This window comes from Mustela lutreola, chromosome 5 (genome assembly GCF_030435805.1).
Source record: "Mustela lutreola isolate mMusLut2 chromosome 5, mMusLut2.pri, whole genome shotgun sequence".
Taxonomy (NCBI): domain Eukaryota; kingdom Metazoa; phylum Chordata; class Mammalia; order Carnivora; family Mustelidae; genus Mustela; species Mustela lutreola.
Window position 1 is genome coordinate 13335508 of NC_081294.1, and position 26359 is coordinate 13361866.

Genomic DNA, 26359 nt, shown 5'->3' on the forward strand with positions numbered 1-26359 from the left:
TTCCTCCGTGCCTGGAGCAGACTATAAAAACCGGTAGGTAGATCTAGGGACTTGGCCGGGTTTAGGTTCAAAGTTCCAAGTACATGATAGGCGGTGGCGTGCATTTCTGTCAGGTGACACATACCGTCTGGGTGTCTGGCATCTCTTTCTGTGACATCAGCAGCCCCTGAGGACTACCTGACTCTCCGTTCCTCAGGAGACACACAAGCGTGAGCACCCTTCATTCCTGCTTCAGGTATTAGCTGGATCAGAGCTAAACAGAGGGGAGATCTTTAAAGATCTATAAAGAGGAACTTCCCCTGTTGATGTTTGGTACCCTGAGAGATGGATGTCACGAGAGGGGCGGGATTAATACTCGACTCTATTTGCCAGCAGTCAAGATAATGAGTAGTGCCTTAGAGTCTTTTAAAGGTAACTAAGTTGGTTTTCTTCATTCCTTTCTTCAGTCTTATTATGAACATACTTGACAGACTTCAGCACATGGCATTGTGATCCCTACTGACCCTCAAGTGTTGCCGTCTTGGCTGGTGGGAGCTTGTTTTGGCAGGATCCTGAGTCCTTTGGTACAAATTTTCTTTCCTTTCTTTTTTTTTTTTTTTTTTTTAAGATTTTATGTATTTATTTGAGAGAAAGAGAGCGAGCAAGCGAGCACAAGCAGGGGAAGGGGCAGAGGGAGAGGGAAAAGCAGACTCCACACTGAGCAGGGAGCTCCACGAAGGGCTCGTACCCAGAACCCCACGATCATGACCTGAGCCAAAGGCAGATACTTAACCCACTGGGAGCCACCCACGCACCCCAGTTCATTTCTTTTTATTACTGAATGATATTCTGTTGTTTGATGGACCACTGTTGATTCATTCACCTACTGAAGGACATCTTGGTTGCTTCCTACTTTTGGCAATAGTGATTAAATTGCTATTGTGGTCACAAGTTTTCAGTTCTTTGGGAACAAGCTTTTTTGTTGTTGTTGTTGTTGTTGTTGTTGTTTGTTTGTTTGTTTTGGACAAGTCCATCAGCATGCCAGCTTATTTTGGGTTTACAGGCAGTTAAAACCTCCATGGATTCTGTTTTTCAGATGCAACGTCTGACTCCAAACATGTCCTATTAGACTTGTTCTTGTTTGACACAGCCTTTCATTCAAACCTACGGACCGTAACGGCATCATCCATGCCATTTGTTCTCTTGTCCAGCTTCAGAGCTCACACATGTCTGCTACCTGCCGGTCACTGGTCCTCATCCACTCTACTGATTCAAGATACCAATGAGTGGTGTCCTGTCACTCTCTGTTAGTGACTGCTCCCCAAGGGACCTAGATTTATCAATCAGTACTTTATGAATATGAAAGAGCAGTCAGCTCCTACATTGTCGTCCACATTACTCTATCTTTTCCACAAAGACATAATTATAGATTTTCTTAAACACGCTGCTGAAACCTGACGCATTCCTAAAGCCTAAGTGTTGGTAAGTGTCGATCTGCTTGACTGATGCTGAGAATTACTTTGAGGTATGAAATGGTTCTCTTGCAGCACTAAAGACCACGAGAACCTGCCAAAGAGTATCACGGGGCACAGCTCAATCCGAGCCCCAGGGTGACCCCACTGCTCTGCCCATTCCCAGAATTCACACGTGGTCGCCACATCTCCCGTGGTGGAGTTTTAAGGTGTAGATCAGGGCGATCAGAGGATTTCTGAGTGTTCTGGGATAAGAATTAAGAGACGGGTTGTGGTCAAAATGCAGGATGTCCAAGAAATCATGAGAAGCAGAGTAACAGAGTCCAGACTTTGAAGTGGGAGGTCTGAGGATATACATCACCCTTACTCAGAGGGTATATCATTTGCCAGGTCCAGTGCAAGGTGAAAAGGCTGGGCATGGAGAAGTCAACACCCCCTTCCCACCAGTCCGTAACCCCAATCCATGAAAACTGGGTCCCCAAGATATTTCAACCTCCACTCCAGGGCATATTTGGGACCTGGATCTAGGGTGGGTGCAGTGCCCCTGACTGGTCACCCCGAATGGACTGTGGCATTCCCAGCTGGAGCAAGGGCAGTGACCACCTTATCCTGAGGCTGTGGAGTGCATGTTTGATGAGGACCCTCCTCACACTTGTGCTCGGGCCTCCCCATGAGGGGCAGATGGTCCCAGTGGAACACAAGCCTCGCCCTACTGATACAACCTGTCCACTTCCCTGGGCAGTTCTGCAGAGCAGGTGGGGAAGGGGGAGAGGCTGGGCAGGGTGGACGACAAGTGGCAGCAGAGGATGCTGAGGACCCTCACCACGGGCTGAAGCTGCACACCCCCAACGCTTGTTCCCCTCTCCGTTTGGACGTCACTTACAAAATACACATTCAAAGACCAAAGAATACAGAACTGCAAGGCAGCATTCCCCACGTGTGGGGCCTTCTGACACCACGCTCTGTGTGACTGTATGGGCCACTTGCCCATTTAACCATATCTTGGAGGGGGGGTCCCCAAAGCTGACCAATAAAGGCTTTGTTCTCCTTAAAATAATTTTAATTCAATAAAAAAGGCTACCAACACTTGCCTTTATCCAAATTAGCCTCAGGACCTGTGAGGACATCTGTGGATCCCAGAATAGAGAAATCACCACTGATCTCTAAGTCTCTGGCTATCAGAAACATCTTTCTATAGACGGATAGGCTTTTTTATATCTAATAAACAGGAAAAAACCCCCTAATCTTATTAAAATTAAAATATCGTGCCTGATGCAGGCATTTCTTTCAGCTGACATTCGATATAATTTCTATCTGATAAGGGATATTCTGGATTTTGGAAACCAAGGCAAGCAAACATTATATATGACAACTACAATAAACATAGACTTATCATAAGTAAACATTGCGAATGACAACTCCATACTATATATGTATACATATGTATGTGTATATATATATTATAAATTATAAATATTATAAAATATAAATATAAATTTATATATGTGAATATTATAAATATATACAATTGTATTGATATGATAATAATCCCATTCGGTTTTTTTTTTTTTTTTTAAGATTTTATTTATTTATTTGACAGATAAAGATCACAAGGAGGCAGAGAGGCAGGCGGAGAAGGGGGGAGGAGCAGGCTCCCTGCTGAGCAGGAAGTCCGATGCGGGGCTCTATGCCAGGACCCTGAGATCATGACTTGAGCCGAAGGCAGAGGCTTTAACCCCTGAGCCACCCAGGCGCCTCCCCATTCGGTTTTTTAAAAGATTTCATTTATTTATTTGACAGAGAGAGGGGGCACCAGCAAGGGGAGTGGCAGGCAGGGGGAGAGGGAGACGCAGGGACCCGATGTGGGCTTAGGACCCCAGGCCATGACCTTGGCCGAAGGCAGATGCTTAACCAATTAAGCTACCCAGGCGCCTCATACCCCATTTGTTTCATAAAGACGTATTATATGATTTAGCTGTTGTGGAAAGGTAAAGTGCATTTTTCCTTTAGCAAACTGTACCCGATTCCTACACCTCAGTGTGATGACAGCTTTACAGAAGCCCACACGGCCCTGTGACTCACGTTCAGCTTGTGACTGTCGGCACCCATGCAGGACTGGCGGCCAGGCTCACACAGCATCACCTCTGATTCATTTTTTGGTTGCCTACATTATTTTTCCTTGCTGTTTTCTTGCTACGTGCATTTTTCTTACTGTTTTCTAATTTTTCCTATACTTTCTGCCTTTTATTCTCTGATTTGGCAACATTATTTTAAATTTTCACCTGGTTATCAAATAACCTATTGCCACAGCCCACTTGGCCTTGGGGTGGTTTACTAGTTCTACTCGTAGGACTGGTCTCTACTTGGCTATCTGGGTCAGCTCAGAAATAAGAGTCAGTCCATACGTTCGGAGATCAAGGATCGTGGAAGGGTAATAGCTAGAGATCCAGAGAAAGCCTAGAAGACTGTAAGGGTCTACTGGTTAAAAAAAAAAAAAAAAGCTGAAGAGGCTGTGGGATCTCTAAATTATGCCTGCAATTTTTAAATAGAATATTTCCTATCAAATGATGGGCTTGGACTGCCGTCCAGTTAGTGCACACTCACTGCTCTTTGCCAGGTGACGGTCGTGCTCTCTGAGACTCTCAGGAAGCCCATCATTTTAGCTTTCTGCATGGATCGTTCCAGAACACCACTTTCCCTCGTCCCTTTATGGCCTGCAAGCAGCCCCCATGCACGCAGGACCCCACTCAGCTTCGGCAGGGGAGGAAATCCCAGCACGGCGGTCATGCTGGTAGAGGGCAGGACAGGCCCTGGAATCTGTGGACAGCGTGATGGGAAAGGAGGCAAAAGTATCAGAGCTACCTTCTGTGGGCAGTACTCGTGGCTAACTACAAATCTCTTAAAAAAAAAAAAATTTGTTTTACTAGTTGTTTATCCATTCGACAAGGAAAAGCTAACTGAATTTTCCATTTCTTCATGATGAGTGTTCAAGGCCAAATTAAAAGGCTCAACGAGCTAAATTGGTCATAAAGCAAATAAAAGGAAAACTCACAAAACAAACAAAAGTCTTCCCTGGCTCTGGGGCCACCTGGGTGGTGAGACTGGTTATGTGTCCGACTCGCGGTTTCAGCTCAGGACTGACCTGGGGTCATGAGACTGAACCCCGCCCAGGGCTCTGGGCTCAGTGGGGAGCTCGCTGGAGATTCTCTCTCCCTTGCCCTCTGCCCTCTCCTCTCTAAAACAAATAAGCCTCTAAAAAACACTTCTCTGGTTATGAACAAAAAGGATAATGTTCAGTGTGTCCCTCATGTGAAACTCTAACCCTCGCTTCCAGGCACAGCATAACCCATTTTGTCTTAGGAATGATGTCGACAGCAAAAATGCAAATTTTTTGTCTTCGAGGAAAGGAAATCTAGGGACAAAAGCACTGGAACTCTCCAAGGTTACAAGGTGGGAATTAATCTGTAGTAATATTTGCTTCAAAACTCTTTTGAGCTAGAGATCCAAAAGGCTAGTTCTGTTTTCGTTACTGAAATATATATAACCATAGACTTCGCCTAGAGAGAGTCCTTTATGTATGTTGGCTTTATGCAATATTATTGTAGCTCAAATCATCCAAGAAGGGCCTCATGAGGCATGATTTATCCAACATTATTCAAAGTCCAGATCATTCCATCTTGCTGGAAGATAACTCTGTCATCTTCTCCAGAGTGAGGCAATGCTGGTAACCGTCTTCCCTAATATTGCAAAGATTCTGAATCTCAACAAAACTTGGCTTTCATTTTTCCTGGCCTTTGATACAGATCATGGAAAAACAATGTCTGAAGATGCTTTAGGACCTTAAAGTATGCATCATTAAGAGAAAAAGAAAAAGCTGGCAAATAATCATGGTTCTCAGAATGGTCAGATGAAAATACATCTCAACTTCAGATCAGTTTAAACATGCGTGTATGCTGGGGAGAGGGAGATATGTTTCTTCAAAGTCAATAAAATATATAGTTTTAAATAATTTGGAAAGAAAGAGAGTAATCATGAAGTGAAATAATGACTCTATCAATGACAAATCAAAGACTAAATAAAACTCAGAAGCCTTTTCTCCTAGAGAAGTATTTCTTTAGTTGTGATGGCCAAAAAAGTGAATTAGAAGCCAGAGAGAAAAATGAAGGGAAAAAAAAAAAAGACATGAGAGACTTTCTACGGGGAGATGAGACATTCTGGAAGGCACCCATAGGCAGGGAAATGTTGGTTCACGGCCATCAGAGGAGCACAGGCAGTGGAGGAGGGAGCTAGGCTGCCTCTAGTAGAAAAGAGCGGTGATAATCCCACGAATTCAAGGAATGTGCTCCGGTCAGCAAGGCCTGGTGATGAAACACGAGGGCAGTGGCGTGGAGCAGCAGGGAGTTTGTGTTCTTGAGCCCAGGGAATGGGAGAAGCCAAAGGCACGGCTGGCGAGGAACCAAATTCATGTGAGGTCAAGGCAAAGTGAAATCAGGCCTGCTCTCCTCTGGCTTTGGGATTATGAAAAAAGCCATGAGCAAATCAAACAAGGAGCATCCCAAGGGTGGGGGTGGGGGGCGGGGTGTAGGGGAAGGAGGGGATGTGCAATGGGCTCTTTAGCTCCACCTAGTGTATAATACCTGCCAAGGCATCTTGCCTTGCACCTACCCCAGAAGCACGGTGGGTGAGTCAGTCTGTGCCGCCCACTCCAGCTGAGTTACCAGCAAGCTACATACTAACTACCAGATTCAGCCACGGGAAGGAGCTAGAAGAAGAAAAGAGAGATCCGACCAAAGTTATGCCCTGCAGTGTAGCACCGGAGGGTTAAAAGGAAAGAAGGGAAGATCTCTGGAGGTGTTTCCCATTCAAACACTCTGGAATCCACAAACTCTAAACATAGAGGCTGTCTGCATACTGATCCAAATCTCACACTGAAGTCTGGGGCTTCCTCCTCCTTAGATAAATAAATGCAGATGCTGGGTATAGGTATAGGGCACGTAGGTGCCGAAGATGCTTCTAAGAATAGCTCTTAAGTGAGTGGGACACACACTAACGAATTCAGTGAACCTTTCTGGGCGCACCTAAGAAATGAACTGATACGTAACGGGAACCTATCCGTGCTGGCTATTTTCACCTCTGCATATCGTTTTATGTTTTTCAACAACCCGATGAAGTAAGACACACGGCTATATATTCATAAGTAGAGGAGGCTGGAGTAATGTGTGCAAAACCATGCATCCCATAAGTGAAGGAACTGGGTCTTACTGACTCCTGTTCACAAATTCTATTTTACAAGCTACTTGTAAAGCCCCTTGGTATCTCACTTTAATCAACTGATCTAAAGCTCCAGAAGGTTCCAGAAAGCAGAGATGAAAGAACAATCATCATTTCAGCTCCTGCTTTTTAAATTCCCATTCAGCGGTGTCTGGCTGGCTCAGATGGAAGAACATAGGACTCTTGATCTTGGGGTCATGAGCTTGAACCCCATGTTGGGTATAAAGGTTACATATATACATACATACATACATAACCTTTTTTAAAAGAAACCAAATGTCCATTCAGTTATGGTCAACCACTCATCAGCTCATGTCCACATTCCATTCAAGGACCCACCCCAATGTACCTGAGCCTGTCCACAGTCCCAGAAGGAATCGAGGCACTCTGCAGTTCTACGACTGATGACATTACCACAGGTGCAATTGGTCCTTTTATTTCTCCATCTCCTTGACTCCAAAAACTCAAGGGCGCAAACAGTGGGACTTCAACCCCATGCCTCCCTGTGGCCTCCACCTGCCTTGGTTCTGCTCTGTAACTTAGCCTCGTGCTCCAGCACGTCCCTCGTCCCCTCTCCTCCCAGGCCTCACAGGAAGCCCTGCCGGGCTCTGCCTCCCTGGTTCCAACCAATCCCTTTTGAGGCAAATGAATCTTGATCAGACCCTACTAGCCTATTGTAAGAACGTAATACATCATCATTAGGGCACCCCCATAAGAGAAGACAACTAACACAGCGAACCTTTCCATAGCTTCTTAATGTGGAAAGAATCAATCAGAACAACACAGCAGGTGAGTAAAGTAAGTGGACATCACAGACGGCCATGCCAAGCCCACTTTGAGAGCCCAAATGCCACCATAATGAACCAAAGAGCAATAATGAACTGAACCACCCCCAACTGGTTAAAAGTGAGCTTTTGGGTATGTCTCTTTGTTTTTAATGCTTTTCACTCTTTACCAAAAGGGAGCTATAGAATAGGAAGAGCAAGAGGAACCGGGATGGGTGGGGTTCGAGGGGCCATCTCTCCTAACACACTCCGTTTAAAAACTCACACGGGTGACCTAGAAGGTGCTCTCTTTGCAGACTTGCCCATTCCCCGGCCCCTTGGTGTGCACACGTGGGCAGTACACAGTGGTAGAAACAACCCTAACAACTTTCTCTAATTAAACAAGAGAGACACACCCTCAGCACAGCCCTCACCAAGCTCTAATGGAAAACACATGTCTCTCCTGATAATTCTACCTGAGATTCCCAGGGCCATAGTAACTCTCCAAACAAGACAGCCGGTCCCGGTGAAAAACAATGCAGGGAAAAAGAATAAAACAATATGTGATAAGATGACAGTCTCTCATTAAGCTCCCCCCACTGAGAAACTCAGTGTCTGTGTCTGTAACACTTGATGTTAAACATGAGCAGTAACAGGAAACACCGCCGTCCAACCACAAACAGAGTCGGCAAGCCCATGACCCAGAGCAGAGCACGGTCTATGAGTCAACCATGAGCTTGCATTTCAGTCGGAGGAGCCCTGAATGGGAAGGGAAACTCTGTACAAGGACAGAGATGTCCTCTGTGAGTCAATAACCATCTTCATAAAACAACCCCCAACCGTGTGGTCGGCGACCTCAGAACTTCCAATCAGCCATGCCCCAGAGGACCTGGCTATCCTGATCCAGGAAGACACAAGTTCTTTAGCAAAAGGTGTTTGTTTTCAGAAGGCTGGCAAAGGCACAAGAATGAATCAAGGCATCACCGTGTGGACCGTGGTCCCATTCAGTCAAAATGATGCTGCAAAGTCAGTCATCTCCTTGGCAGCCTGCAGTCAAGTTAGTCCACTCCTGGCTCTTCCAGGCTAGCCTTTTCCGTTTGTAGTACTCATCTTGATTTCTGCTCGTGTGTTTACTTGCTTGTACATTTGTTTACCGTCTGCTCTTCCTGACACCAACCCGTAGGTCACATAAGAGAAGGGCCCGCCTCTTCCTCTAGCTGGTGGCGCTCTAGCACCAGATCATTACCTGGCTGACAGCAGGTACTCGGCATTTTTTTTTTTTTAAGATTTTATTTATTTATTTGTCAGAGAGAGAGGATCGAGAGTGAGCACAGGCAGACAGAGAAGCGGCCTCCCCGCCAAGCAGGGAGCCCAATGTGGGACTCGATCTCAGGACGCTGGGATCATGACCTGAGCTGAAGGCAGCTGCTCAACCAACTGAGCCACCCAGGTGTCCCGGTACTCAGCATTTTTCTTGCATTGTTGCTCATTCAATATTTGCTTAATAAATAAGCCAATGATCATAATTAAGCAATCAAGCATGTAATTAATGCAATCATTAAATTCCCAAGAGCACACTCTCCTGAAAATAACAACTAAAAAAAAAAAATGGTATGGGAAGCATCAAAATTTCTGGACAGTTTTTGAAGACTTTTGGGGGGAGCAACCAATCATATGGATAGCCCCTGGATCTCTGCTTAGATGAATTGTTATTTCTTTAAGGGAAGACCAACCAGACTTCTCAGAGCCTACTGGAAGTCAGTACGGCAGTCCTAACACGCCACTGTGCCCAGGCCTGTTGCAATGGTGTGGTTGTCAGGTCAAAGAGGACAAAGAGAACGGTGTCCCGGCCAACATCCTCACCTCCAGAACAGTGGGGGTGGTGGCAGATGTGCCTCCCTCCAGCCCAGGCAGACATACTTACAATGAAAGCCATACCAATGCCGATATAGGTCCGGGCTTCTTACCAGGCAGCTGGGAGTTCCAACTAGAAGCCAGAGACCAGCACTGACATTCCAGGGACTACAGCCCAAGAATGGTTCTTTCGCTAACAGCCATGCTCTTGAATGCCATAGGTATGTGTCAACCACAGGCTCATAAGACACGTACCTGCCTGCACCAGGTAAACCCCTGACATATCAGAGATTCATGGGCAGCAACAGAGCTGAGAGCCGGCACATATACAGAACCCAGGGTCTTAATCATACATGACATTAATATATAAATGTGGGGGCATCTGGGTGGCTCAGTCAGTTAAACGTCCGACTCTTGATTTTAGCTTAGGTCATGATCTCAGGGTCCTGGGATCAAGACCCACATCGAGTTCTGTGTTCAGCACAGAGTCTGCTTGAGATTTTCTCCCTCTCCCCCTCTCCCCACTTGTGCTTACTCTCTCTCTAAAATAAATAAATCTTAAAAAATTATACAACCATGTCAGCTTTTCAGCTATATTTAGTGATATTATTTAAAGTGAAAAATTTTAGTGGAAATGATCAATATCCATTTTGATACAGGAAAGCTAGTGTTCCTGATACTAGTGAATTTCAAAAAAGCTATTTTTAAATCATATTTTCCATTACCATTGGTTTATATTTTAATGTCTATCCTAATAAACAAAACTTGAGCTGAAGGCAGAACTTTGTTGTTAAAGATCTTCAACTAATTTTCAACTTTCTTAAAAATGATATCTTAATTAGCTATTAAGATATTAATATCTATTAATTAGCTATTAAGATATCATTTTTAAGAAAGTTGAAAATTTACTATACCACTTTGAAGTTCTGAAGACAGAACTTTGTTGTTAAAGATCTTCAACTAATTTTCAGCTTTCTTAAAAATGATATCTTAATAGCTAATTAAGATACCATTTTTAAGAGAGCTGAAAATTTACTACACCATTTTCTCATAAACTATGGTAATAAACTGTTGAAAGTCTCCCACTAAAACTTTTTGAAGTTACACACATCAGTGTTGTTTTGAATTTACTGTGAGTGCATATGGAAGTTAAATTCAAAAGGCAGTCCAAGAAAATAATGCATTCCTAAAAAGATGAATTTGTAGATGAAATAGGGCTTCCATCCTATAGTGTCCATTCAAGGTAGAGGAACTCGACTGCAGAAACAGTTTCTTATAACGTCCCTCCTTCCGCACACAAAGATAGATTTGGATTTTATGCACATATGAGCCCCAGAGCCCCAGATGAATGATCACTTTCTGACTCATGGTGGAATCTCACACTCCCTAAATCATGCTGTTCTTTTCTTCTTTAATGAGATTTTTTTAAAAAGATATTATTTATTTATTTGTCAGAGAGAGAGCCCATGCATGAGCGGGGGTGGGGGGGGCAGGCAGAGAGAGAAGCAGGCTCCCCACTTAGCAGGGAGCCCCATGAGGGAGTCAATCCCAGGATCCTGAGATCGTGACCTGAGCCGAAGGCAGCCACTTAACCCACTGAGCTACCAAGGCACCACTCCCCTCATGCTGTTCTAAAGGACAACATTGGTTTTTACTTTTACATTTTGCTTTTATTTCCCAAGAAACCTTTAGTTTTTTTAAGACACTGAGTGCGTGCCTGCTTTCTGTGAACGAACAGAAGAGCTTGAGGAGAAAAGGTCAGTAGTTCTTTTAGAGATTTTATTAGCAACAACAAAAGCCCTTAAGTTGTGTTTGATAACTATGATGTTGGTAACTATGAAAGCGACTCTTGTCTATTTTGACAGGTCTTGCTATTGTTCTAGTAAAAACAAGTATCCATTTGTAATTCAGGCACATGAAAATGTTTCTCCTTTGAATGGCAAATGAGTTTTTAAGGGACAAGAATTCTTACAAAAGGTTTTCCAGGATGGACTTGTCCTCATCATTTGAAAGAAGTTGGACGCTGGGCATCTTGTTTCAAGGAGAGGTAGTCAAATGCGAGCCATTATACAGAGAGCGGGAGAAAGTCTCCTTTGGTCAAGAGTGACTTTTCACTAACTCTGGTTCACTTGATGGTGGGGAGGAAGGGAGTGTGAAGTTTAAAGCCAATGCCCAAGGAGCACTGCTGCAAGCTTTTGAGGGTTCTGGCATATCTTGGGGAGGTTGGTCAATTCACTCATTCCACATTCGCAAGCCCCCAAAGATGTGGTTGGATCAAGAGAGTAAAATCTCCACCTGCAAACTACTGTCGGGGATTCCGGCAGTTGGGAACATTTTATTTTGGCTTCCTCGTTTCATGATGCTTACCTTTCAGCAGTCAGGGGCATGCGGTTTTGAGACAAAGGGGTCAGGGGGCTCTGATATGGGCCGTGCTGCCACCAGCTCACTGGGGAGCCTTGGGACTCAGTTTCTTCACCGGGACGACCAGGTGATTAAATTAGAGCAGAGATCCTCTACCTTTGGAAAGGTTCTATTTAGCAGCTAACAAAATACATGACATGGTTTCCTAGGTCAGAGCTAGCTCAGCATGATCACAGACAGAAGCAGCTTCTTTTAAATACTGAGCACGGGTTAGTACTTCCAAAGAACCGGGGAACTCAGGGTTCTGGATGATTCCAACAGATTTGCTCCACTCATTCTTTGGCTGAAATCTGTTTCCTGAACGCACGCTGCTTTCGGGGCTACACAGCCCAGCGAAACACAAGCAAAACGTGCCAGGGTGGCCTCTGGGAAGCTGGCAAGCAGAAATCGGCACCTACGTAGCATTAAGCTCCAACCCAAATCAAAAACACAGATAGCACCGGCGCTCTCTTCGACTCAGCGCATCCTGTCCGTGACAAGTTAAAGTATTTGCTTTGAGCACTGTGCTGACAAGGTCAAGGCATAAATTCGCTCTGCGTTTTGATTGCTTTCAGCGCATGTGCTCATGCAAAGCCAGGCCACGTGCCAGGCCTGACACCCAGCCCCCCAGGTTCGACTCAGCAAAGCCTACGGCATCCAGCCAGGAAAGCCTCCCTCAACAACTCTGGGGAGCCCCACTCATGCTGTTTCCTGAGTGAACACCCCTGGGATACACACAGAAGCCCTGTGTTCAACTCCACCCAGCTAGAGAACAGACTACGAAAGTCACACATAGCTTTTATGCTGCAAGCAAAGACTGGGTCCTTAAGGCATGAAAGCCAAAAGAAAAAAAGAAAAAAAAAAAAACTGCTTTAAGCTTGCACTGAAGACCTAAAGCATGAGTAATAATAACAGCAGCATGATCCAGTCCCTGCTTACCTAAACACCAGAAATCATAAATCCATAGCCAGACCAACTCTAGATCATCTAGAAGAGATGAGGCTTTGGAAAGTCATTCATCTGCTCAAAAGCAACACTGGACACAAGCAAGCAGACAGGGCAGGCCATGCTTCAAACTTTAAGGGGAAATTATTCCCAACCCAGAGCTCTAACCTGAGCCAAACTGGCAATTAGCTGGAAGGGTGGGTCAAGATGGCTTCTGCAGGCAAGTTCTCAAAACACGGGCTTCCTTTGTGCTCTCAAAGCTAGGGAATGTGCTCTCTCCGTGATGAAGAGTTCACTGAGAAAGAGTCTACTAGCAGAATGAAAACAAATGAAGAACTCAAATTAACATCAGAAAATCTTAAGCTACCATTGGGGCACCTGGGTGGCTCAGTTGTTAAGCATCTGCCTTCGGCTCAGGTCATGATCCCAGGGTCCTGGGATGGAGCCCTGCATCGGGCTCTTTGCTCAGTGGGGAATCTGCTTCTCCCTCTCCCTCTCCCCCTGCTTGTGCTCTCATGCTCTTTCTCCCACTCTCTGTCAAATAAATAAATAAAATCTTAAAAAAAAAAAAAAGAAAGAAAGAAAATCTTAAGTTACCATGAAAATTCTCAAGAAATGGGAGCTCCCCCATTCAGGTTGCTAAATTTCTCCTGAGCCCGTTTTCAACACAGGTCCAGTAATAGAGGTTCTACCGCAGACAAGGAGGAGTGGGCGACAGTGTGGATGTCGTATGGGGACAGGAGACCCAGGAGATGAGGAGAGGAGACTGGAACAGGAGGGTGGTGCTCCAGCAGGATGGCTCCAGGGCAGAGGTAAAAAGGACAGAGACTGACGGGTCAGCCTAACATGTCTGCCCTTTACCGAAGGGAGTTTTCTAGAAATGTTGGAGAGTTAAAAAGATCAAATAGAAAAAACATGCTAAGAGGGACAGCAAAATAAAGTTAGACCAGGAAGGAACTGCAAACGGGGCATTTTCCTTACCTCCTGTATGAACAATGCTTACAAGTCAGTGACTGGACCCCAAGTGATGATATCAGTACAGTGGATGGAAGGGGGAACGGTGCATACGTGGGCCAGGGTGGGAGGGAAAACACAGTATTTCAGATAGCTAAGTCAAGAAATGGCATAAAAAAAAAAACAAAAACAAAACTTGTAACTAAGTCTGGTGACAGACGGTCATTAGACATACTGTGGTGATTATTTTGAGATATATACCAATACAAAATCTTCATGTTGATTATCTGAAACTAATTGTTTGACATCATACGCCAATTATCCCTCAAAAAAATTTCAAGAAATTGTTTATAATTGTCCAAAAAAAGAAAAAAAAAAAAGGAATGGCATTGTAAGGATATTATTTAGAAAAGCCTAAAAATGGACCTAAAAAGCAGAAAAATAACAACAGTTGCTTTGAGAACCAAGACTGGGACCTGGGGAGAGGCAGGGCGAGAGACACTGTTTTTATTAAAAGCCTGGTGGAATTAATTGACCTGACAGAGAGCGCAAGCCCGTGTACACAAAGAAAGACAGCGATTGCATTTCACATGCACGATTCGCATTATCATTTACTACATATTGTAACTGTAGGGTTTTTTCTTCGACCCAGGTCGTAGTCAACAAAGCTCTCCTAAGTTTCTAAGAATCAGAACCCACACAGAGAGAAATAAAATTCCTTCAAATGGAGCAAGGCACGGTGGAAGATAGAGGCAGATGGACAACTGAAATTAACAGGAAGCCCCGAGGTAGGGGGACTCCAAGGGCCAGCCTCGAGCCCCAGAAGGCGTGGCCCTGGGGCCTCGAACAGCTGCAGAGCATGATGGCTTTGCACATGGGCCACAGGAGAAGCAGGGTGATCTGGGCTCTCCTGACCTCCTCTTGTGTCCCTTCCATAAAGGCACTGCCGCCGGTGTCAGCCCAACCCCAGCCGGGATACAGCAGAGTGCTCCTTAAAGATGTCATTTCCCAAACACTAAGCAAGATGTCCCATCCCAGAATACACAGGGGTGCAGCCGTCTGAGAACAGGCAGGAGTCCACTGGACAACTGACCTATGGAGAAAGAGCTACCCCTGAGTCAGGAGGGCCCACCCAAAGGGCACCTGAAAGAGGACCTAGCTGGACCATTTGACATCTCGGACCAGTGCACAAGCAGTCTGGGTCATTCATGCCTAAAATGGCAACACCGAGGTGGCAGAGTGGAGCTGAGGGTGAGGGCGGTGGTTGGTGCTGAAATTTTACTGGGAAAAATAAATTCACTTCTTTCCCTAAAGCAGACATACCCAGCTATGTGGGAGGCAGCTGATATTTTCATTGGAGAATTAACTTTGTCCTAGAAAACAGAGGCAATAAGCTGTATAAAATCATGTCTCGTTTTATACAGTAATCCTCCCTTGCGGAAGAGTCTTATTGAGGGAAGAACATACCAGAAGCCTGACTGGAATGGCGGCTCTGCCACATGCTTTCTTTCACCTTGGGGCAAGTCACTTAAAGGCCCTGAGCATCGGTATCCCTCTTGCAACAGGGGACTCTGGTCCCATGCTGGGTCAGAGGAGAATTCAGTAAGATAGTAAGTACACCCAGTGCCCAGCAGCGTCCGGTAAATGGTCGTTAAAATTGATGACCTCTGCAGGCACCATGATGTGAAATCATGCAAGGCTACAACAGCAGTCCTCCAGCTCTGTCTGGTGAAACCTGCCTTGTTACACAGTAGCCAGATCAGTTTATCTAGAAACCCAGTGAACCTGGGAGGCCACAGCAAGAGTGAGCTTTCTGCTTAACCTTTCATCGGGAAGCTTCAGTCAGCTGGCTGGCCCGTGGGTGGCTCCTGCTCTTCCCCTGGTTTTAAGATTCCTTCCATCTAGACCAGGCAAGTGGGCCCATAGTGCTCTACTCAGGCACTGTCCCCCTCATTCCCAGACAGAAAGATTTCCTTCCCAAATGCATGGAAATCTGCAGAGAACAAAAAGCACGCTAGAGAATGTTCTAGAAGGATCTTTGACAATAGTGAAGCATTGTATGCTTCTAAAAAGCATGTCTGTCATGATATACAGATACCATGGACACATCAGAGCTGATTCTTTAAGCAAATGGGAACTGCCCCTCAAAATACTGACTGTTAAACTAATACAGACTAAAGTGCACCTTGAAAAAAAAATGGGTCTGTGAGGGCAAAGATGAAAATACAGGAACCTGATAAACATGGATTCGCTGAAGAAAGAGCTAAACATAAATAAGCCAAGCAAACAACGTATTTGAGAATTTTCCCCCCAGTTATCTGCAACTTCCTGCTCTCCTTCTCCAAGAAGGCTGTAGCCAGACTCACTGGCCATCAGTGCCCTAAATAGATCTTCTCCGCCTTCCACCACCACACAGGGCTCCCGGCCACCTCCAGGACAGGCCCACCTGCCCCTGCCTTGACCTCACGTATCTGAGGAAGAGGAGTCCTTCTCAGCGCAGCCTCCTGCGTCCTGCCCCAGAATCCCTGCGTCACTTCTCCTGCCCCATGTCCTCAACCTTTCCTCCCCACCGCCTCCAGCCCCCCCTCCCAGGCCCCAGTGTCCTCGGGAGGACCCACCCGGAGGTCTCACAGCACCTGGACGACGGCATGGAGGGGACGGGGTAGGACTCTACCGGAAGGCAAATAGGAACAGCTTTAACACGCACCTTCTCACATTCAAGTAGGTTATCTCAATGGGCTACAGAGTATGAATTTTGGAAACTGCTCGAATTCTCTGGGCCAAGTCGGGAGCCAGCCAAATCGTGAAGTGGCCAGGAGGACGGAAGTGAGAAGCCGTCCCTTCTGCTGCGCCTCGACGGCCAGGCCCCAGCAGATGCTGCTCCCACCAGGGCCAGGAAGGAGCCCTTGCATGGGGAAGGCTCGCTGACGCCCTGGAGAGTTGGCGGACCTGGCTTCTTCCCGGCGCCTCCCTCTGGGGCCCACCGTGCTCCAGCGTTCCCGTGAACCGGGCTCTTTGGGGGCACCCATCTTGGTGACGAGTTTCCTCAACACCGTCCTCCAGGTGCTCCTGTTGTCAGCCAGTCAGTGCTCCCCCAGGATTTCCCGCCTGCCCACACCGGCACCCCCACCTACCCAACCCCGTACTGCAGCCATCTGTCCCCTGAGCACCAGCCCATGGAGCTGGGCCCGGAGGGATGTACTCGGACAGCTTCACGGCGCGGCCCACAGGCACGTCCAATTCCACCTCCCAAGACTGGACAGGTCACCCTTCTTCCCCGTGGTCTCAACCTGTTGCCCCTCAGGGACTCTCGTGCGGGTTAGTGGCAGCCCCTCCTTGTAGACCCCCCACCTCTTTCTTCCCACCCCCGACGTCACTCGGTACTCGCGGTTTTTCCTCCAGATTTTTCCTTCCCCCCTGAAGCCATGGCCTCTTCCCCACCCCCACTGCCTCAGTTCTCCACCCCGTGCCCCTGTGAGGCTCCTACCTGGTCTCCGGTCCCAGGCTCTCACCCCCTCCATCATCCAGGGGGGCCGAGGAAAGGCAAAAAGCAGAATACGGCCCAGCTGCTGTGTGGACTTCGGGCGAACCGCACGGTGTCTCCGCCTGGCTCACCCAGTCTGCAGCCGCGCACACCTCGCCATGCTGTTCACACCCAGGCCCACTGCACTCAGGGCCTCTGCACAGGCCGTCTCCTCGGGCACATTCCACCACAGAGGGAGCGGACGGGACCGCTGCCCAGCTCGTCCTTCGGGTGTCCGTTCAAGGTCACTCCCTGAGACGCCAGCAACGACCACTTCAGCAAAGTAGCGCCTCCTTGTCCCGCCCTGTCCCCTGTCCCTGCTTGTTTCCTCCAGAGCCTCCAGCTGCTTCTAGCCTTTTCTGTATTTGTTTGTCGTCTTTCTCTGGCCATTTCCACCACTGGAATGCGAGCTCCATGAAAAGAGAGAGCCTACCTACACGTTCCGTGTCCCCCGTGATATCTCCAGCGCCTAAACAGCGCCAGTAGAGTAGACACTCTGTAAATACTTGTTGATTTTTTGAATGGAGGTTTCAGAAGAAAGGGTCTAACATGATGCTATTTATATTAGGGGGATAGGTAGCAATTGCTTTGTGGATGTTGTCCCACTTCCTTGGCATGGCCCGATAGTAAGCCCTTCCTAAACCGGCCCCAGCATTTCTCTTTCCAACCTCACTTCTGTATTCCCCGGAGCGCATACACCAGCTCTCCCCTCCCCTCTTTTCGGGTCTCACCCTCTCCCCTCCTCTTTTCTTTCGGTTTCTTCGTCCGTCTGCAGAAGTGAGCACGCACGAGTGCTAGTGTTCAAGCTCCCAGGAATTAACGGAGTATCTAGTACACAACCACGACTCAACATGTATTAGCTCGCTTGGACTTTTCACATGCCGATCCTCCTGTCTCCTGCCCCGTCCCCAAAGTCCCCTGTTTGTTATCTAAGGAAATTCTGTTGCTTCTTCTGGGCCCATGTGTGATCATTTGGTGTGCACAGCATAACCCTGCATTAGAATTATTTGCTTACTAATCCCTTTCTCTCCCCAGGAGTCAGACTGTGTCTGAGTCATCACTGTACTCCCAGCTGCTAGTAATAATGATACACCTCATTTATTTGTACTCATTTGAATCCATCCAGCAATTTAGAAACAGTCATGCACAACAGGATAAAAGGGGGAAAAAAGGAGTAGAAAAAAGAAGCTGAGGTAAAGTTATTATCCAAATAGCATAATCATAAAATTGTGCAAAATCACTAAGGAAGAGCTTTGGAGTTACGAGAGAGGAAAAGCTGATGGTTTCAAGAAGGAGTATTCTTCGAGTAAAAACAGCCTGGTCTTTGAGGTCCTCAACTAGAAGTTCCTGGTGCTAAGATCCTGAGGTCTCAAAGACCAGCCTTCCATGAGAACTCATGAAAGAGCCATTGTGTCTAAGAATAGGCACATGAGACCACCGCTCAAGAAATGTCTGCTAAATGCTGAGTACAAAAAAAGTTCATGACTCTTTTCAATGAACTAAAGCCTTTCTGTCTGGCAAGTCTTTTCTGAACTACCCCCACCCTATTCAGGCTGAGGGAGTATCCTCAGGTCCAGCTCAGTTCACCAAACCTCTGGAATATCTTACAATGTTTCAGATCCAAGAATAATAACGTATATTCCACGTTTCCCAGAATGTACCCTCAGTGTGAGGCAGGTCTCCCCATGCTGGCAACAGCCAGTGCTTACCCCCCATTTATTTCTGGCTTTGTCCCTCTTCGTTAATCTTTACTTTTATAATTATATCTTCTCTTTTAGGTCTATATGATCAATAATCCACACAGAGCTTTCATTAACCACTCCAGCTCTCCTGATCTCCAGTATTCCAAAACTGTAAGGCTCTGGGGGCTGTGGCATACAATTCAGAATCGTGGTGTAGTGTTTCAATCAATTCACTGGACCAGCCATGCCTCCTAAACCAGAGTAGAAGTCCTCAGAGACAAACACAGACTAGGATTTCTGGTATACCCAGTAAGCCGGCACCACGTGGGTCTGGAGCAGACGTTCAACCACGTCAGATTGCCGAGCTGGAGCAGAGATAAGTGAGGAATATGGACTAGACTGGCTATCAAGTTAAAGAAAGAAAAAAAAAATTCCCTCCTAATGCAGAAACAGCATTCTTCCAACAGATCATTAAGTATAATACTGTAATGCTGCAAAATTTAAGCCCTAATCATTGGCTTCTGTAATATATCTTCTCTTTAGATGACACAGTAAAACAAAAAAACCAAAGCAACACTAAATTTGTGGGGAGAGGGCATGGCTTCATGACCCAGCCCTGTGACTATGGTCTAGGACTGTGCTTCTCAATATGGCAGCTGCTAGCCACATGTGGTTATTTAAATTTAACCATAAGTAAAATTTAAAATATAGTCTCTGAGTCAGACTAACCACATTTCATGTGCTTAATAGTCACAGAGGTTACCATGCAGTACAAATGTAGAGTATTTCCATCACTGCAAATATTCTGGTGAAGGGTACAGGTCAAAGTCACCCTTTGATAATTCAATTAAACTCCCACAAGCCTCAGTTTCCTCTTGCGTAAAAAGGGAACAATACCTGCCTTACCGAGTTGCTGTAAGATTTATATACAGTACTATGAATGTCCTTAGTAATTTTAGTATAGTTTGACAGATTATAATTTTATACACACACATACACAGATATATATATAGATAGATAGATAGATGGGCCCAGGCCTATGTATATACACACACACATATACACATATAGAGAGCTTTAAATATCTATAAAATAAGAGTCTAACAACTGTCAATAAACGCGGCTATCAAAGAGAGTGATTATCAAAACTCAGGTTATGTGAATGCTGTCTGGGGCCGGCGGGAGGAAAAACATCGGTCAGATCATCTCAGGAATGCTGCATTCAGGAAGAATACAGATTAAATGAAGCATGCCCGAAAGAGTCTGGAAATCAGTGAGGGAAGAAGCCCAGGAGTTCTCAGCTGGGAGAAAAGGACTCAGCAGGAGAAGAGAATGCATCTTGAAACAAAGGGTTGTCTAGGAAGGGGGGTGTGGATCTTGGGCAGCTGCAGAAATAATCAAGAGGTAGGCTTAACCCACTGTAAAGAAAATATTTGCTATTTAGTTGTCACCAATGGAAATGCTGCCTTATGGAGCAGAGGGCTTGTGATCCCAGAAAGTGGGATCAAACACAGTGGTTCTCAAACTTGTGGGTCAAGTCACCTAGGGAGCTGGAGAAAATTCAGATGCTTTGGTCCCACCTCCAAGGTTCCTGGTTCAGTAGGTGTGGAGTGGAGCCCATGATCTTTGTCTCTAACAAGTGCCCAGGGCGTATGCTTGACCATACTGGTCAGAGACCACTCTTTGAGGGCCACTACTCCAGTGCAAGCTGGAAGAACCCCTCAGTGACCATATACCGGGGGCTCTTGAAACCAAATGGGCATTGGACTTTGCAACCCTCCAAACCGAGTGCTGCAAGGACTCATGGTAGGTCCTGGGCAGGGCAGACCGCACAGATGCCCAGCCTGAGAATACACGGAAGGCAGATCCCACGGGTCCCTTGCCAGGTATACCCTTGCGTCGTCACCCCAAGCAAACCACTTTCTTGCGGTTTTCCTATTTACATAAATGGCGGGTAATGCGGTCAAGCAACACCGCCTGGCCTGAAGGAAACAGCCCGTGCAAAGACTGCTCTGTAGGCCGCGGTATCCAGCTGTGGGTTCAAAACTGGATCACACTGGGACACCTGGGTGGCTCAGTTGGTTAAGCGGCTGCCTTCGGCTCAGGTCATGATCCCAGCGTCCTGGGATCGAGTCCCACATCGGGCTCCTTGCTCGGCAGGGAGCCTGCTTCTCCCTCTGCCTCTAGCCTGCCACTCTGTCTGCCTGTGCTTGTGCTCTGTATCTCTCTCTCTCTAACAAATAAATAAAAATCTTAAAAAAAAAACAAAAACAAACAAACAAACAAAAAACTGGATCACACTGGGGTGGCTTTCCAGGCCGCAGGGGCAGTCAGACCCAAGAGGGTGAATGCCCCATAAGGCATTCACTCTCAGTACCCCGACCAGCGTGGGGACCAAGATGACCGGCATTTGGCTCCATCGCTCGCCTTATTGGAGGCAACGGCCACGTGGCCAGACGAAACACAGCTCAGAGCTTGCCCCTAGTCTCACCACAGACATTTCACACAGAGATCTGCGCCTCAAGTTCTTAGTTTTATTCATGATAGCCAACCCTGAAAAGAAGCACATCACCTAACAAATGGATAAATTGTGGCATATCCCTTAAATGGCATACTAGGCAACAATGAAAAGGAACAGATACTCTCACGGATATGAGGAATTTGAGAAACAAGGCAGAGGATCGTAGGGGAAGGGAGGGAAAAATGAAACAAGATGAAACCCGAGAGGAGACAAACCGTAAGAGACGCTCAATCTCAGGAAACATACGGAGGGTTGCTGGGGGAGTGAGGGCTGGGAGAGATGGGGTGGCTGGGGGATGGACACTGGGGCGGGTGTGTGCTGTGGGGAGTGCTGTGAAGTGTGTAAGACTGATGATTCACAGACTTGTACTCCCAAAACAAATAAATACATTAGATGTTAATTTTTTAAAAAGAACAAATAATGGATATACAAGCCAGGGAAGACTCTCAAAACTGCATGCTGGGGGCGCCTGGGTGGCTCAGGGAGTTAAGCCACTGCCTTCGGCTCAGGTCATGATCTCAGGGTCCTGAGATCGAGCCCCGCATCAGGCTCTCTGCTCAGTAGGGAGCCTGTTTCCCCCTCTCTCTCTGCCGGCCTCTCTCCATACTTGTGATCTCTCTGTCAAATAAATTTTAAAAATCTTAAAAAATAAAAAAATTCATGCTGAGTGAACAAAGCCAGACACCAAAGACAGTGTATGCTGTAATTTACATGAAACTTTAGGGAAGACGAATCTATAGAGATGTAGGGCAGACAATCCCCAGGGGTGGGGACTGACAGGGAAGGGACTTGAAGAAATCTTTAGGAGTGATGGGAATGTTCTAGATCTTGACTGTTGTATGGTTACACGAGCCTGTATATCTGGCAGTACACATGAAGTGTGTGCATTTTGTTGACCGTATACGCCAAGTTAATCCCTTAAAAACAAAAATAGTGTTTTCTGCTTCATTGGGTCCATCCTATTTTATGTTGTGCTTAAAAGTGGTGTCCCTGATTGCCTCTGAGAGGAAACAGGGTAGCCAGGGACAGGCGTGGGAAAGAGTTCTTCAAGCTGTTTACCCTTTTGTACTTTTAAACTTTTGAACTGTGAGGCGGTATTAGCAATTTCTTAAAATAAGCAAAATTTAAAAATAAGAAAAAGAATTTTAAAAACATGTTCTTTGTTGGTAAGATGAGAAAGACATAGTCCTAAGGCTGTTGGGTCATTGCTCAATCTATTTCAGGTTGTAGAAACCCTGCTTCTTGAGACAGGCACGATCTATGGTCTGTGCTTTATCAAACTCCTTGGACCTGTGAGTCAATGCCATTTTTTTAAGTATTATTTAGTATTCCAGCATTTTTCATAAAATATATCATAGATAAGAACACACACACACACACACACATACACACACACGCAGAGTTTTAAAATAATCAGAACTTGAATGTCATGTGACTACCACCAGAGCCAAAAAATAGAACACTGCTTACACCCCAGAACTTTCTATGTGCCTCTCTGTGGTCATACTTTCTCACTCCTCCCAGAGATAAATACTTCCTTGACCTTAGGGATAAGAAGGTCTTTCTAGGAGCACCTAGGTGGCTCAGTTGGTTAAGGATTCAACTCTTGATTTCAGCTCAGGTCATGATCTCAGGGGTGGGGACTGATCTCAGGGTCTTGGGACTGAGGTCCATGTGGGGCTATATACTGAACATGCAGATTGCTTAGGATTCTCTCTCTCCTTCTCCCTCTACTCCTCCCCCTGCGTATTTTGTCCTCTCTTAAAAAAAAAAAAAAAAAAGAAAGAAAGAAAGAAAGAAAAAAGAAGAGAGAAAGAAAAGACTGTGTTTCTAATCTCCTATGTGTATAGCCCTGATCAATACTGTTTAGTTTAATGCATGCGAAAACTTTTTAAAAACTGGATAATTCTACACATACTGTGTGCTTCTTTTGTCCAAAGTTATGTTTGTAAAATTCATCTACATTTGTAAAATTCGTTATTGCCTATAGTTGTTTATTTTCACTGTGATATCGTATTTTTTAAAAGATTTTATTTACTTGAGATAGAGGGAGAGACAGCACGAGCCAGGGGATGGGCAGAGGGAGAGAGACAGAGAGAAGCAGGCTCCCCACTTAGCAGACAGCCACATGAGCGGCTCAATCCCAGGACCCTGAGATTGTGACCTGAGCCAAAGGCAGACACTCGACTGACTGAGCCACCCAGGTGCCCTCACTGTGATACAGTATTTTAAGGTAGGGATGCATGTATTATAATTTACTTATCTGTTAAAAGATTCATGGACACTGACATTTTTTTGTTTCCATTGCCTATAAAAAGAACAAACCCAAACACACGGTCTGACATTCAAGATGACCACAATGCCCCCCAAAGATGTGTCTAAAATACCTGGCCAGTCTCACCTCCTCACTTTTCTCTACCAACCATCACCTAATTGCACCTGTTCAGTGTATCAGTCAAAATATAAGAGCAATGTCTTAGGGCTGGAATGCCGTTGACCTTATATGAAATCTACCCAAACCATTCCTGTCCCTCTGGGTCTTATTCAGTCAGTTATCTCAGGAAGACCGCACAATCTCCTCCAGCCACTATGCTGTCACTCCCCCAAAACTCCATCATCGAATGATGCTTTCTCTGTTTCTTCCACCACACCTGCTTCATGCAGCCTTGGATTATCCCATTTGTAATGACCGTGTCTCAGATTTGGGGCTTCTAGTGCATGGCCCTAAAATCTTGCAGATAAAAGACAGCTGAAAAATGTTAGAACTTTTGAACCCCAACTCAAAATCTTGAAAGCTACTGCCAGGATCGGGTACTAAATCATTCAAAAAAGGTTTAGAAAATTAATTTCCACAAAAATGCAATAATGCCAATTAAGGAAAAAAAATCATTTTTGCCCAAGACAAAATTTGGGTTTCTCATATTTCTAACACTGATCTTTTTTTCTCATAAAAAATACAGTTTTAGAGTCCCTAGGACGTGGACTGCTAGAGTATCACATAATTTAAGATCACTTGATAAGAAGCACACTATTTAAAGAAAATGATGACCTTGAAAATCATTTTAACCCCAAAAGCAAGAGAAGGAGATAGAACACCAACATTTTAATGAAATTAATAAATGGATCAGAAATTACAACTAATAAGTATTTCAGAATTTTAAAACTGGGCCTCATCTTTCTGTCAAAGAAAATACCTGCATGGAATATAGATACTGCAAAGAGGAGAAGAAATAAAACAGACAAGCAGAAAGCTATAACTGGACTGAATGCCTGATCATTGTTTGCCTCTCCATCAGACCAAAAAAAAAAAAAAAAAAAGGATGGGGGTGCCCTCCTGGCTCAGTCAGTAGAGCGTGTGACTCTTGATCTCAGGGTCATGAGTTCAAGCCCTACATGGGGAACAGAGCTTACTTAAAATAAAAAGAAAACAGTTTTATAAAGTGGATGGAAGACATCACCCCAAAATAATACCAAATATGCCTTTCAATTGCTTTATGCAAAAATCATTCTTTTTAATTGATGCTATTTAATATGTATCATAGAAAAATGATTTGTAATTTACATAATAGAAATTAGACTAACATTGTTAATATAGAGTTCCTACAAATAAACAGGAAAAGAGCCCACTGGCACAACTAAAAATATTGACAAAGTTATTTATAAACAGATAATGCAAAGAAAAGATAATTTGGGCAAAAATGCCCAAACCTAGAGAAATGCAAATTAAAACCAAATTGGGATGCCTTTTTTCGCCTACCTGACATGCAAGATCAGAAAGTTTGGTAAAACACTGTTGGCAAGGGTATAGAGAAATAGGCAGTCACATACATTGCCGGCTCTGGCTGGAGTATAAACTTATAGAACTCCACAGAAATTCTATAATGATATTCATCAAAACTACATGTGTACAGGGATACATGGGTGGCTCAGTCGGTTAAGCATCCAACTCTTGATTTCAGCTCAGGTCATGATCTCAGGGTCTTAGGATTGAGCTCTGAATGAAAGCTCCCTGCTCAGTGGGAAGTCTGCTTGGGGATTCTTTCTCTCCCTCTTCCTCTGCCCCTCCCCCTGCTCACATGAGCTCCATCTCTCTCTCAAATAAATAAATCTTAAAAAAAAAAAATACACATTCTTTTGGAGCCAATAATTCCACTTCTGGGAACCTATCCTATAGACATGCTTGCATATATGCAAAATAATGCATGTCCAAGGCCATCAGCTAGAACACTGAAAGAGCAGAAGTTTGGAAAATATCTTAATCCATCAGTAGGGAAAAGTTAAATAATCTGTGACATCTTTATGATAGAATTCTATGCAGGTGAAAAATAAGTGATTGCCAAAACATACAAAAAGAGGAATAGCTCAAATAGTATCCCACAGTTTGTACAGAATATTCCCTATTTTAAAAAATATGCACAGTTTGGAATGATACAGAGGAAACTGGTAAAATTGGTTGCCTCTGGGAGAAAACTGGGTGGCCAGAGACAGGCATGGAGGTAGATCTCTGAAATTGTATCATTTTTTTTAAACCTTTAAATGTTTGAACTCTAAGGCTATTAACTGTTTTTTAAGTAAATAAATACAATTTAAAATTAAGAGAATCTTAAAAACATGTCCCTCATCAATAAAATGAGGGAAACACAGTCCTCAGATTATTGGACTGTGGCTTGATCTAGCACAATGCAGTATATCCTCCTTATTTGAGGGCTCATGTAACTTCAGAACAGGATAAAGAAATTTGGAATAAACACGAGAAACAAGTACAGCTGAAATATCCAAAATAAATTCACATTCAGTGACCCTGATAAGATACAGCTCACTTTAAGAGAAATCACGACAAGCACAGATCAGCAGAAGATTTTTCAAGTTGCTCTAGGTAGCCTAGAAAATGGCATTCTGTGTATGTTCTGTGAACTTTCTTAATTCCTAACTTTAAGGTTAATAAGTCTATGTCCTGTAAAAAGGTAACTCCTGCCTGTCCCCTACTTATTCTG

General features: G+C 45.1%; 1 protein-coding gene across 1 annotated transcript in view; it reads right to left on the reverse strand.

Annotated features, from left to right (window-relative positions):
* RETREG1 (reticulophagy regulator 1) overlaps positions 1–26359 on the reverse strand; it is a 128338-nt gene that overhangs the window by 100682 nt on the left and 1297 nt on the right. The window lies entirely within an intron of this gene.